This window comes from Camelus bactrianus, chromosome 5, assembly GCF_048773025.1.
Source record: "Camelus bactrianus isolate YW-2024 breed Bactrian camel chromosome 5, ASM4877302v1, whole genome shotgun sequence".
Classification (NCBI taxonomy): Eukaryota; Metazoa; Chordata; class Mammalia; order Artiodactyla; family Camelidae; genus Camelus; species Camelus bactrianus.
In genome coordinates this window covers 93,511,351-93,525,497 of record NC_133543.1, presented here as the reverse complement: position 1 = coordinate 93,525,497, position 14,147 = coordinate 93,511,351, and positions in this window count along the sequence as shown.

The window sequence follows — 14,147 nt, the reverse complement described above, 5'->3', positions numbered from 1 at the left end:
AAGATGGTTAAGTTACAAACCATAAAACAGATTACTTAATGTAATATAGAAAAGAAAACACTGGAATTTGACACAACATTGTAAAATGATTATAAATCAATAAAAAATGTTAAAAAAAAGACATAAATTTAAAAAAAAAGAAAAGAAAGTCTGCAAGTGGCATTCGATTACAAATGAAATATTAGCACATCCTTTTCTGGTGGTTGAGGCGGAGCTGATGTTGGTCGATAGCATGTGAGGAATGGAAGTGGTATAGTATTTCAGGTGATAGTAAGCCATTAAAATGAAAGACTAAGCATGTAATTTTTTGGCAAGTTAGATCCTTACTATAATAGTGTGTCTAATATTGGTCATAAGCCTTTAGAGGATTTTAGAACAACTGGAGAGAGTCCAAGAAATACAAACAGAAGTAATGAAGTTGACCAAAAACAACCATGTCTGGCATAATAAGTCACTAAAATTACTAACTCAATGAGCACAGTAATGAATGAAATTGGCTCTTTACAATGCAGCAAAAAATACTAAAGGGCGACCTGATTGCAGTCTTCAAGGATCAAATGGAGTTGTTCTCTGCATCTGTGGGGATTTTAAGAGGCCCTAAAAACGGACCTCTTAAGATTTTAATAATTTTGTAATCTTCAAAATGACAGGATAGTGAAATAGATGCCAGGTAAGAGGTGAACATTCATAACTATGTAGAAAAGGATAGGAAATGATTTGTTATAAATGATTTGGTGTTTTGAAGTCAGAAGTTATGGGATCTAGACAACAACTCCCATTGTTACCCTCTCTGTCTCTACTATTCTTTAATTCCTGGTGCAACAACTAAACCTGAATTAGAACCACAAGGCTGGGAAAATTCTAAAAGAACATTTACCGAGGAAATTTTCATGTCTTTCCACTTTGGTGATTCTGTAAGGATCTCGGTTCATTCTCTGCTATTCTCTTTCTCTCTCTCTCTCTCCCTCTCTCTCTCTCCCTCTCTCTGTCTCTCTCTCCCTCTCTCTCTCTCTCCCTCTCTCTCTCTCTCCCTCTCTCTCTCTCTCTCTCTCTCTCTCCCAGATCAGATCAACATTTTTATAACTTACTTCCTAAAGCTGAAAAGGCATAAAATGAGAATGAAGTAAAAAGCACCAGAAGTGTGATAATAATTGCTCAAGGTTAGCCTAAAAAGAAGAAGGAATATAACCAAGAGAGAAAGGAAGACACACTATAAATTTAAATCATTTCTTCCCCACTAATCACTTCTTGGGGTATGTCTACCCATTGATAGATGAGACCAACTCCATTTCAGCAATCTGCTGCTATTTCAGGACAAGCCAAGTGGACCGCAAGTAACAACTTCCACCTTCTGCCTGTAAAACCCTCCCCGGACCTGAGTGAGAACTACTGGAAGGAAGGTTAATTCGACCCGGCCCTCACTTTTTCAGACATGCCCCTTTCAAAAACCTACCAATCAGCATTTACCTTTCAGCATACCTTATCTGCATAAAAACCCACCAATCAGAACTTACCTCTCAGCACTCCTCATTTGCATGAGAATCTACCAATCGGCTCCTATATCCCAGGTGTAAAATAACCAAGTCTGTACTCAGCGGGTTCCAATCTAACTGGAGACCTCTCTGTGGGTTTCTCAAAGTAAACCTGTCTCTGCCGTTGAGCTATCTCTGATCCTTTCTGTCTGATTTTTTAACACCCATTCTTGGGACCACCTTACTGAAGGACACGCTGGCTTAATTCACCGTCTTAAAGAAAAATCTCTCTATCATTAAAAATCTCTACCAGATTCCTATGGCATCCATGTCTAAGTTCAACAGTGACTGCCAGCCCAAGTAGTGTGTAAATATCAATGATGGTAACAAACAACTTCCATATTAGTCAAGGTCCTCTGAAAAGGAGAGGTCAAGAATGCAGCCAATGAACAAGAGAATCTTAGGAGAAACACTTGAGAAAGAAAATTGGAGCGGTTGGGAGAGCATTAGATCACAATGACTTTCTGACCCCAAGTTAAGGAAAGAAGTGACAAAGGAAGTTTGGGTGAAAGCATCTTAGACTGCGGTACAGGTTTAAAGAGAATTCAGCAAGGTGGTTAAGGAATCACCTGTTAGAGGAAGCCATACATCACCCCCACCATTCCCTGCCCTGCTCCATCTCCCAGTATTGGTCCTGCCCTAGTATTCCTGCCATGCTCAGTCATTGGCACTCACATGGCAATAGATTTCAGAGCCTCCAGCTAATGCTGTAAACCTGTTTCACTCCACACTGTCTATGTTTGAGAGTCACACTCCTTTGTCCACCAAGGCCACAGCTTTTTTTGTCCTAACTCTGTGCCACTCACTGTGTTAAGTACTCTGAGATCTCGTTGGATCTTCACAAAACTTATCCAATGTCAATAGTGATGAAGTGGCAAAGAATGGCTGTCAATCCACATCTCTGACTCACAGGCCTATGCTCTTCACCCCCACTACTTACCTCCTACTGGACAATTCTACCTCTCTCAATGCCATACCGCCCTGATTACACTTTGAAAATATCCATAGTGAATAATCTAGGCTGTAATTTAGAGCTATTTCTGCTTGCTTTTCATTGTGATGGAGAGGGAAAGAACAGTTCAATCTAACCCTTCAAGCTTAAAAAGTATACTTTGGCCCTCTGTTCTCTCTGATGAATAGCACAAGTGCCCATAATAGGTTTGCACAGAATTTGTGACCCCAGCTTGCATTATCGCCATTTAACTCTATATTCAGTAACATCTCTCAGTCTTCGGTACAGTCACAATGCTGACTCACTGTTGTTTTAGATTTATCTTATTTCTCCAAGTCTTGGACACAACCAGCATTTCCCTCCTGTGGATACTTTTTTCCTGCAGACCTTAAGAGTATTTTATTTTCACCCTTTTCCAACATATATTTCAATTTTTCATCTTCTATTTTTAGTGATTACTGATGGCTTTATCACTTTCATGTCATCTTGATCCCGTTCAGAAGGTTTATATATGAATACACTTCATGTTTGTTCTCTCCGAGCTTTTCAGCTGCAAACAGTAGGTCCAAGCACCAAAATTAGCAAATAAAACCTCCGTCAATTCTGTTCCCTTCCTGAGGATGCCTCTGGTTCTCTTCTGCAGGCTGACTTCATCAACTGTCTAATAAACAGTAATTAGGCATCTTTACTTTTTCGATTTCAAAAATTATTTTTGTTAAGGTGTAATGATACACAATAAATCAATCTTTTTAAAGTACAGCTCTGAGTTTTGACACAAAGAAAGGCACGTAAACATTACCACAATCAAGATCTATGAAACAGTTAACCATATATAAAGTAGATAAACAACGAAGTCCTACTGTATAGCACAGGGAACTATATTCAATATCCAGTAATGAACCATATGGAAAAGAATATGAAAAAGAATATATATGTATAACTGAGTCACTTTGCTGTACACGAGAAACTAACAAAATACTGTATTTCAACTATACTTCAATAAAAACAAAATACAATAAAAGATATAGAACAGCTTCATCAGCCCCAAAATTGCAGCATGGAACTTAGTTTTTAGCCCCACCCCTACCATCAGCTCCTGGAAACCACTTACTTGTCATTGTCTGTATAGTTTTGGCTTTTCCAGAATATTATATAAGTGGGATCATATGATATGTAACCTTTCTGTCTGGCCTCTTTTATTTAGTATAATGAGATTCATGTATGTGGACAGGTAGGGATAGTTAGGAAAAGAAAAACATTAGACATATGGTATAAAAATAAATTTTGAGAAATTCATTTCACTTAGTATATAATCCCTAAGATTTATTGAAAGCTTGATGCTTTCCATATATCATCCCATTTCACTCTTACCACAATCTAACAATGACAGGATTATTATGCTCATTTTACAGGTGACAAAACTGAGGATCAGAGCCGTTTAAGCAGTTTGGTACAGGTCAGATGCAGGACTGTCCAAATGCAACATTTATGCACTTTTTATTATGCTATCATTTCAATCTTACTTCAGTTTAGAGTATAACTCAAAATAACTTGAAGTATTTTTTATCTTTAAAGCCAAACAGCATTATCTCCAATCTGTAATAATCATATAGAAACTTTTTTTTTCTACAGTAATTATTTGTAAAAACTGGTAGGTTACAATTTTATTTATTTGTTTATTTACATACTTATTTAGTGGAGATCCTGGGGATTGAACCCGGGACCTCGTGCATGCTAATCATGTGCTCTACCACTAAGCTATTCTCTTCCCCTCAATTTTTTTATTCTGTTCTATACTACTTTGTCCTCTTTACTAAATGGCCTAATATTTTTGTTTCAGTCTAAATATACTCTTGTTATTAATAGATATGTTTACAGTATAAATCATAAATTGTCCAGAGCTCTTTTACTTCTTTGTTTTGTACCTATTTTGATTGTATCAGTATGAGAACAGCACATTAAGATATTGCACACATATATCAAAATGGTCTAATGTCCCAGCATTTCAATAGCACAATATTTGATTTGAATTGTTCAATACCATGTTTAAGAAACTCGCAGTAAAGAAAACTCATAGGTGCATAGCCTATCCAGAAGTTATTTTATTAATGCTTTGTATAAAATAAATATAGATCATAAAATTTGACACAACTTTTGAATAGAGAGAGCAAATTCAGGGGGTAAGAAAAGCAGAAAACTTTTGCACCTTCACAGCAATGGAGCTTAGAATTTCACACAGATCTTCCTTCATTTTCTCCACCCCACTTCACAATTCCTAATGCAGAATAAGCTTTAAACAAACTGTGTCTGCATCCTCACTGATGGGATAGCTTGGAGTCTGAAGTTAGGTATCATGAGTTTAAACCCCAGTTCTGCCTTTATTTTGTGCCTTTAATTTTCATAGTGTACTTTATGTTTTTCAGTCCCATCCCCTGCCTCAACTTACTTTCTCTTTCCTCATTTTTATTACTTAAAAAAATAATAAAGTTTATTGTTGGTATTTTTGCAATCTACCATTTTGAGGCAAGATGAAGAATTGTTATAAAGTTACATATACACACATACACACAGCCTTAATTTACCTTTGTCTCAGGAGCTTTGGGGTATATGATCTCAGATGAAGAGGTAAAAGGGAATGTCATCAAGTCCAGGTCCACTGGGTAACTTCTAGATCTCTAGTTCCCAGGATCTCATGTTTCCTCCAATAGCTCCATAAATTCTCCTAGGCAGCCTTACCCAACTCCTGGATAAACGGCCTGTGAAATTCCCAGCTCCACCAAACAGTCTATAGAGGTCTGCACTCTGCCCCTCCGTTGCAAAAGTTCTCTGCCCCTCAAGAGATTAACTTCAGTCCCCTGGGTACCTGATAGCTTTGAAGTCTTCTGAAAAGTAAGAAGTTGAATGGCGCTCACTCCCTATGAACATGAATCGATGCGGGTCTCAGTGCTGAGTCATTTGGTGCCATCATTGTTGTGAAATTAATCCCCCCCACATACATTCATATCATCATGAATAAGATGATAGACGGATTGAAATATTATCAGCTTCCCTCTGACCCCCAACTACAATCTCCTCCCAACAGTGAGACCTTATTGCTGAATACAGTTTGCCATGAACCAGTTCTTTTTTCACTTAAAGCAAATTTTCAAGCAGGGAAGCCTGCCTTCGGCAATTAAATAGGGTTTCAATATGTGCCCCGCCATCACTAACGCAGTCACCTAGCCTTATAAGACTGCATGCTTGTACATGTATCTACTGTGCCTGAATTTGGATTAAGGATACACATCTAGAGTTATTGTTTAGTTCTGTGTTTTTCCTCCAGTGATATATCCATTCATATAAATTAACAGATACAACCAGGTGTTTGGCGAGGGGCTGGAGCAGAGGATTACTCTTCTGCACAAACTAAATGTAGATATATCTAAATCTCAGCCTCATCCCAATTTAGATCTGTTCTATAGAAATATGAGCTGGGAGATATATATATGTACATATATACACATATATTCTATTCTGAGCATTATAGCTAACATTTAGTGTTTATTCAATATATGTGATGTTTTTTATTTGCTTCTAGGAGGCAAATCTTCTTCAACTCATGAGGTACCTTTTCTGATTTTTATGGTTTCTTCAGTGATTTTATCATGTTTCTATGATCAAAGATAGTCAATAACTGTTTACTGAGTAAACCAAAAGAAAACTTGAGTAAGAAAGATAAACAATGTTTAAGAGAAGGACAAATAAAATTATACCTATCTGAAACTCTCACCATTTGTTATGTGTCTCATTTCCTGAAGTATAATAAAAACATCAAGGTAAATGATATATTTCTGAGATTCCCTATTTTTCAAACTATTGGGTCAATTAGATGAATATGAATAAAACTTTAAAACTATAGTAGAAGCAATGGTTTCCAAAGCCTGATCAAAACTTACAAAGATTAAAAAGACATTTTGCAAACAGTGACTGGCATTGTGATTAAAAAGGTGAAATTGTCTATTATATTAAAACTTCTACACAAAATATTAAGATTAAAAAATTGTAAGTTCTATTTGACTTTTAAAATGAATTTGATTCTTCTTCCTTCTCCAAATGAAGCAACATATTTGCTTTGAAATAACTTTTTCATTTTAAATTATCACAAAGGCAAGATATATCTCTGGCATATTTTCCTAAGTGTCCAAATAAATTTGTCATATAAGAAACGTCAATTTCAAATTAACAATGTTAAAAGATGAAGGGATTTAATATTTCCATCTCAAAACTGGTTTAAATATACTGGTTTTTCATGCAGACTTTCATACGTCTATTTGAAGTTTCTTATGTGACCATGACCTCTTCGTATACGTTAATCACTTTCCCACAATAACAGTAAATTTCATCTGTCTTCTAGAGAAGGAGGAACGTAATAAGTATTATGACAACAAGAAAATGTCACTATTTTTAGTAACCATACTCGGGCTGACACTTGGGTGACTTTGGATCTTCTTATTGGCCTACAATAATATCTGCAGTTGATCTGATTCATTCTGTCATGGCATGTTCAAATGAATCTACACTATAGTCCTAATTGCATCATTAGGTTTGAAATTGTAGAGTTGTACAGAGAAACCCAGACACCGTGTTTGGACATCTGTGTGTTTATTGATAATGACTGCAGGCTTGGGGTGCTCAACCTCAACAAGGATATTGCCTATTATTCAATGAAGTCGAATATTTTTGGAGATATATTTCACATTGATTTTTGCTTTTCTGTAATCCTTCAGGAAACTCCAAGTATTACAGTGATATTTTTGTCTTTTTTAAGCTGTCTAAAAATTGCAAAGTTATTTATATTCGACTTCAAATACTATTATTAATTAATCCAAGATGGTTAGCATGATTCCTGGAGTCAACAGTTTATCAAAGGTAGTGATAAGCTAGTGATTAGGCCTTATTGAATAAGAAGTCAGTGCTAGTTAACCAAGAAACGTTGTTTCTTTTACTAAAAATCGTGGCTAACCTCCCTGTACCCTGGAATGAATACTACATTGGATACCAAGTTCCCTGTTTAATGGAAAACTAGATATTGATTCTGGAACAGTCTTAGTTACTTTTTTAATATTTTCAAGACTCTGAATTATGGTGGATGGCAGTCTAGACTTCTTCTTCTTCTGTTTTTTTTTTTTTTTTTTTTTTTGGTCTGTTGATCTTTTCTGCCAAGAAACTTTCTCATAGAACAGACTTCCTATACCTAGGTGATTTATATACTTCCCGTGAAGGGAGATATTTAACACTGGTTTCTGCCTAGAAGGCAGAAGTGCTGTCTGTTGTGTTAAGTCGACCTGCTGTCCAATATCGAATATCCATCACAAGTAGGTAAGCAAATGAGATCAAGGGCTATATGTCACTAAGTTGTATGCTTGAAAACATTTTCAAGTGTAAAAAAACAATAAAAACAGAAACAAGTCAATGAAGCAGTGTCCTCATATAAATTATATTCACAGAAATAATATTTTTTATTAAAAATGGTGTCTATTGCAGGCCTTAAAAATAAAACTGATATGCCTATAAAAATATTATTTTCCTCAAACTAAGAATTTACATTTATTTTCCATAAAGGTAAATTTGAGCTATTTCAAAAGAATAATTGACATAGGGCAATATCAAAAAATTAATGCCTAATTTTCTTTTTCTTTTGCAGAAAAATATCTAAACAATGATTTTTTTTGCTATTAGCTTTATCTAATCTATTAAAATTATAGTTTCCAAAATAATGTAGTGATGTTCACATATTTAAAGACACATTTTAAATATTATAACCTTTGATGAAGAACCAATTTCATGATCCAGGATAGTTGTGCCTTTTCAGCTATAAATTCTTCATTTTCCATTGTTATTCCTTACCCATAACCCTCTGAATTAATAAGGGATAACTATAGAAATATATATATTTCTGTGTGTGTGTGTATATATATATATATATATATATATATATATATATATATATATTTGTGTAAGATTTATTCATGAGGCCAATCATTAGAGAATGGAAGAGCCAAGAAACAAGACTCTTTGTTTATCCTATATTCTGCATTCACACATTTATTCATTTATTTTATACTGAAATATTTACCACATTAGACAATACCCTAGATGCTAATGATTTTAGAGTGGATGACAGATTGAGTCTGCAGGCAGACAATATGCTTATAAAACATCAAAATACGATGTCACTAATGATGTAAAGATCTATGCTTAAAGCGTTATGGTAACAGTGGATAAAGCCATAAAGCCATACATACCTTAAAGGAAAGACTTCATAGAGAAGGGAGACATTGAGTTGAGTTTTTTAAATTTTGTTGGTTTTTTAAATCGTTAAAATAATCAAAGCTCTTTACAAAATTAGAAAATATAAAAATGTAAGAAGAAATAAGAAAAAATCTTCATTAATTGTCTGATGTATTTCATCCTTTGTTTTCAGTACAAAGGGCTTAATTTTTATATAGCAAAATTTATAATATATAAAAAATATTTTTAAATAAAACTAGGCCATAAATAAGTTTTCATCTTATGATACAGTTTTATAAACATCTTTTTCAGAAACTTTCTTTTTTCAAAGAGCAATTCATATAAACGATACAAAATACCAAAAAGCATACTGGTAAAATTAATAACATCTAAAGTTTTTCCAATGTTTTGATGATCTGTTCTTTCTTGTTTTTGTTTTCTCCATTTAATATGGTATGTTATACCATAATTTATATAAAATCCTCACATAATTGTTGATTTCCTATTATTTGGCTATTTTATTTTCTTTTTTAACTTTTTATTAAAGTATAGTTGATTTACAATATTGTGTTATTTTCAGATATACAGCAGAGTGATTCAGTTATACACATGTATGTATACATCTATGTTCTTTTTTTCTATTCTTTTCCATTATAGCTTATTACAAGATATTGAATATAGTTCCCTGTGCTATACAATAAATCCTTGTTGTTTATTTATTTTATATATGGTAGTGTGCATCTGTTAATCCCTTCCCCTTTGGTAACAGTAACCTTGTTTTCTATGTGAGTCTGTTTCTGTTCTATAAATAAGTTCATCTGTACTATTCTTTAGATTCCACATACAAGTGATATCATATAATATTTGTCTTTTTTTGTCTGATGTACTTCACTTAGTATGATAATTTTCAGGTCCATCCAGGTTGCTGCAAATGGCTTTATTTCATTATTTTTTATGGCTAAGTAATATTCCATGTGTGGAATCTTCTTTATCCAGTCATCTATTGATGGACACTTAGGTTGCTTCCGTGTCTTGGCTATTGCAAATAGCACTGTTATGAACATTGGATTACATGTACATTCTCAAATTAGAGTTTTGGGCCTTTCTGGATATTTGGCTATTTTAATTAAGGGCAATACTTTTGTTCAGAATTATTTTTCACATTTGGGATAATTTCTAGGGACTATATTCTAAAATGTAGAAATACTGGGCCACAGGGAAACTAGCCCATGCAGGATAAATAGAACTGTGAGTGGGTCTGGGCACAGGGATACATCCCAGGGAGAGGAGAGATCATGTCCAAGTGATGGGGGTGCTGGTCTCTATCCGCCAAATAAGACAGATTGGACTAGTGAACAGCTCCATCTTTGACTGACGCTCTCAGAAAGTGGCCTCTTTCAGCATCAAAAGTGGTTTCATTCTGTACAGGTGTCTAAGATCGTATTACAAGTGCTGGGAACGGCTGCATCTTGTGGGGACAGTAGCACTGTAATTACTGATAGTTATTAGTAGTCCAAGCTGCTGAAAATGACCTGTAAGACCGGCTGCAGTAACAGGGATACACAAAAGAGTTCTGCTGATTACAGATGGCAAGAATTTTCTCCACAGCCTCAAATAATGACGAATAGCTAGATTGCCTAATTAAAGTCACAGAAAATGGTACAATATCTAAAGTCTCGCCAACTCTAAAGTTCTGTCTGGTAATAACATCATCTAGTGGGTTCCCCATGATAATTCTGCTGGACACCTGGCTGGTACAATTACTTCTACCTCAAATTCTTTTGAGAAATGAGGTTGAGTACGTAGAGATGGATGGCTGGATAGAGAGATAGAGAGATAGATAGATAGATAGACAGACAGAAAGACAAGCCTATAAACAGATTGGGTTTTTTAAAATTCCTTATAATATGTAATTCTTATAAATAAAAGGGAAATTCTTAGAACAACCTATTCAGAGCACCAGTATAAGAATTCTAAAACAATGCTTTTCTATCCTTTTGACTTTTATGTGAAACGGTATCTTCCAAGAAGCCTGCAGCTGTGATAAAGGATCTGTTCAATTTTTTTTATGAAGTTCACACTTTATTTGCTAAACAGCAGACTGGGGAATAATGACTACATTGAAGCAAATAGTACTTGCATTACCCCGTAGACCATTCTTCCTAATTACCCTAGCACAGATTTGTATTAAGGAGTTTAATGAACAGAAGCTACTATATATAGTATAAAGTTGTCAGGGAGTACAGACTGCATACAGATGCTGAGAATTACCGAGCAGCCTCAATCTTTAAATGCCCTCAAAGGAACCCTGTTCAAGTTTCTGAGTTTCCAACATTTCCTGCAATTCCCGTGAGCAGACCAATTAAGACATTCTAAAACCCATTCTCTTAGCGTGTTCTGATACACTCTCTTCTATGGAAATAGGGTGACCACTTACCCTGACCAACACAGTTCAATTGTCCCAGAATAATTATTATTAGTGCCCAGTTTCACTAAAAAATTTGAATGATAAATTATACGTCACTCTGCTTGTAAAACGTCCTCAAAAATAGTTAGAGAGGAAGTTCTGCAAGATGATGGACTGAGAAATGTGAGAACTACCTATATTCACTCCATAGAGAAATGCCCAGTAAAGTGTTTTAAAGAATTAAAACATATAGCTGAGTTCAAAGTAACAAAGAAAAATAACCAAAGGCCAAAAGAGAAAAGAAAAGCCACAGCCTTAAAGGTAAGCAAGAATTGAAAATTTATGACTGGCCACCAATGTCCTAGAAGCAGATAGAAACCTAACAACTAGTGATTTTATGTCTGCAATGGGATGGAGTTTGGTGCAAGAAATCCAGGATGGTGCTTCTTTTATAAAAATGAAACCTGGAAAAAAGTTGACTTGCCCCCAGATGGTAATTGGAAAATTTCTACTAGCTAATGCAGATCTTTGGCACACAGGCCATGTGTGGAAACAAGGTGTGATGTAGCATTTTTAGGATGCAGACATCAGTATCATATTTATGATGCTCATGTGCAATAGAAACTCCAGGAAATAAATGTAAAAACTTGTTTGTATATGATGATTTCATGCACCCAGAAAGAGGTAACTGAAATTACCCCATCAGGAGATTGCCACAACCCAAAGGACATTTTCATGGAAAATGAGATCACAGACAAATGTCACAAAAATTTGAGCAAGTCCAACACCAAGAAAGATTGATTAGAGACCCAGCAAAGAAGATAATTGAGCTGAGAAACTCAAGCAATGAACTTGAAAGAATCTTTATAAGTATATGTAAACTGTTCAGAGAGATAAAGCCAAATACAAAACAAGAGGAGATTATAATATAGAAATAATCAGATTTGAAAAAGAGAAAAAGTGTAACTACTAGAAATTCAAAACAAAGTTGTGGAAATTTTTTCAAAAATCAACAAAGAGGATTAAAAAGTTGATTAGACATGGCTGAAGAGATAATTAATGAATTGAAGGCAGATGGTAAAAACTTCAGATTTCCTTCCAGTGGAACTTGGAAAGGTGTAGAAGTAACCCAGGATTCAGAATAAAACAGATTTGAATTTGAATCTTGACTTTACTCATCTTTGACTTTGAGAAGATCACTTAATCTGTACTTCAGTCTCCTCTTTTATGGATTGAAAATAATAATGTATATATTACAGTGTTTTTATAAAAATTAAATGAAATATGTGTAAATCATACAATGCATTGCTTGGCACCTACTAGCTGCTCACAAAGTTTTGTTTTGTTTTGTTTTGTTTTGTTTCTCTCTTCTTTTTTAAACAACTGTTTGCTGGATTCTTTTCTAAATAGTGACAAATAGAATATTTACAATATAATGAGTGTTTACTATGCACACTGTTCTTTATATTCATTTACCCAATAATAATTAAACTCTTCTACTTTGTATGATAGATAAATCCAGATTATAGAATTTTAAAAGTGAGACACATAAAATAATGTATATGTCCCAGGTCACAGTAGATAGCAGAGCAGATATTTGACCCAAGATTCTTATATATCAAGCCTTACTTTATTAACCCCTGATACTTTTACCTTTATCTTACAGGAACCAACAAACACTATCAATCAATCAACCAATCAATTAATTTCCCCTGGTTTAGCAGAGAGATGTTCCCAAGAGGTTTCTAGCAAGATTCAGAGGCTCCAAAACTGGGTAGTGCTTAGGACTAGATCTCATAAATTCTACCAGTTCTATGTTACATCACTGACTTGCCTCACATGTTGTTTCTTTTAGAGACATGTAGGTTGAGATAGCCATGTTAAGGAATAGTTTCATTAAAGATGTATTTCTTCTTTATTACCGAAGAATAAAGTAATGTGTTGGACATATAATTCGTTGATTATATCTCAGTTTTATAGCTCTTTTTATGCATGTAATAAGAAGGCATTTTATATTTTATGTTCAAAAAAGGCATCATTTTACAGAAAAAAAGTGAAGATATTTCTGCTTTTGAGGTTATTTCCATCTACTGTATCTATAAGTTGGAAATATACTATATAAGTGTGCTAGTGTGTGTCTCTTCTCTGTCAAACCAGTCACACCCAGTAGTTCTCAAACTTTAATGTGCATCAAAAATACTTGAAGGATTTGGTTTTGTTTTCTTACACACAGATTGCTGGGCATCGCAACAACTGATCTCAGAGAGAACTTGAAAATTTTCACTTTTAACAAGTTTACAGGTGCTACTGATTTTGCTCCTCAGATGGCCCTCTGAGAACTAGAAGTTTAGTCAACAAGCCCATGAGATAATCCTTACTGTCTCAATTTAAAGAGGAAGAATCAGATTTAAAGAATCCAGACATCACATTCATTTATACCCAATAAATACATGGAATTATTTGTCACCAAACATATATTTTCTGGAGGGTCCTCCAAAAATTAAAAATAGAATTACCATACGGTCCTGCAATTTCACTTCTGGGTATTTTTCCAAAGAAAACAATACACTAAATCAAAAAGATGTCTGCACTCCCATGTTCATTGCAGCAATATTTGCAATAGCCAAGATATGGAAACAATCTTAAGTGTTCATCGATGGATAAATGGATAAAGAAGTTATGGCATACATGCAATGGAATATTAGTCAGCCATAAAAAGAATAAAATCATGCCATTTACAACAACCTGGATGGGTCTCAAGGGCATTCTGTTAAGTTAAATAAGACAGAAAAAAACAAATACATTATGATCTCACTTACAAACAAACAAAACTAAGTTCAGAGATATAGAGATTGGGTGGGTGGCTGCTGGGGTGTTGGGGAGAGGGGCTGGAAGAAATGAGTGAACTGTTTGGGTGTTTTTTTTTTTCAGTTTTAAAAAAATTGAAAAAAAAATAAGAAATAACGTCTTTAGAAAAATAATAACT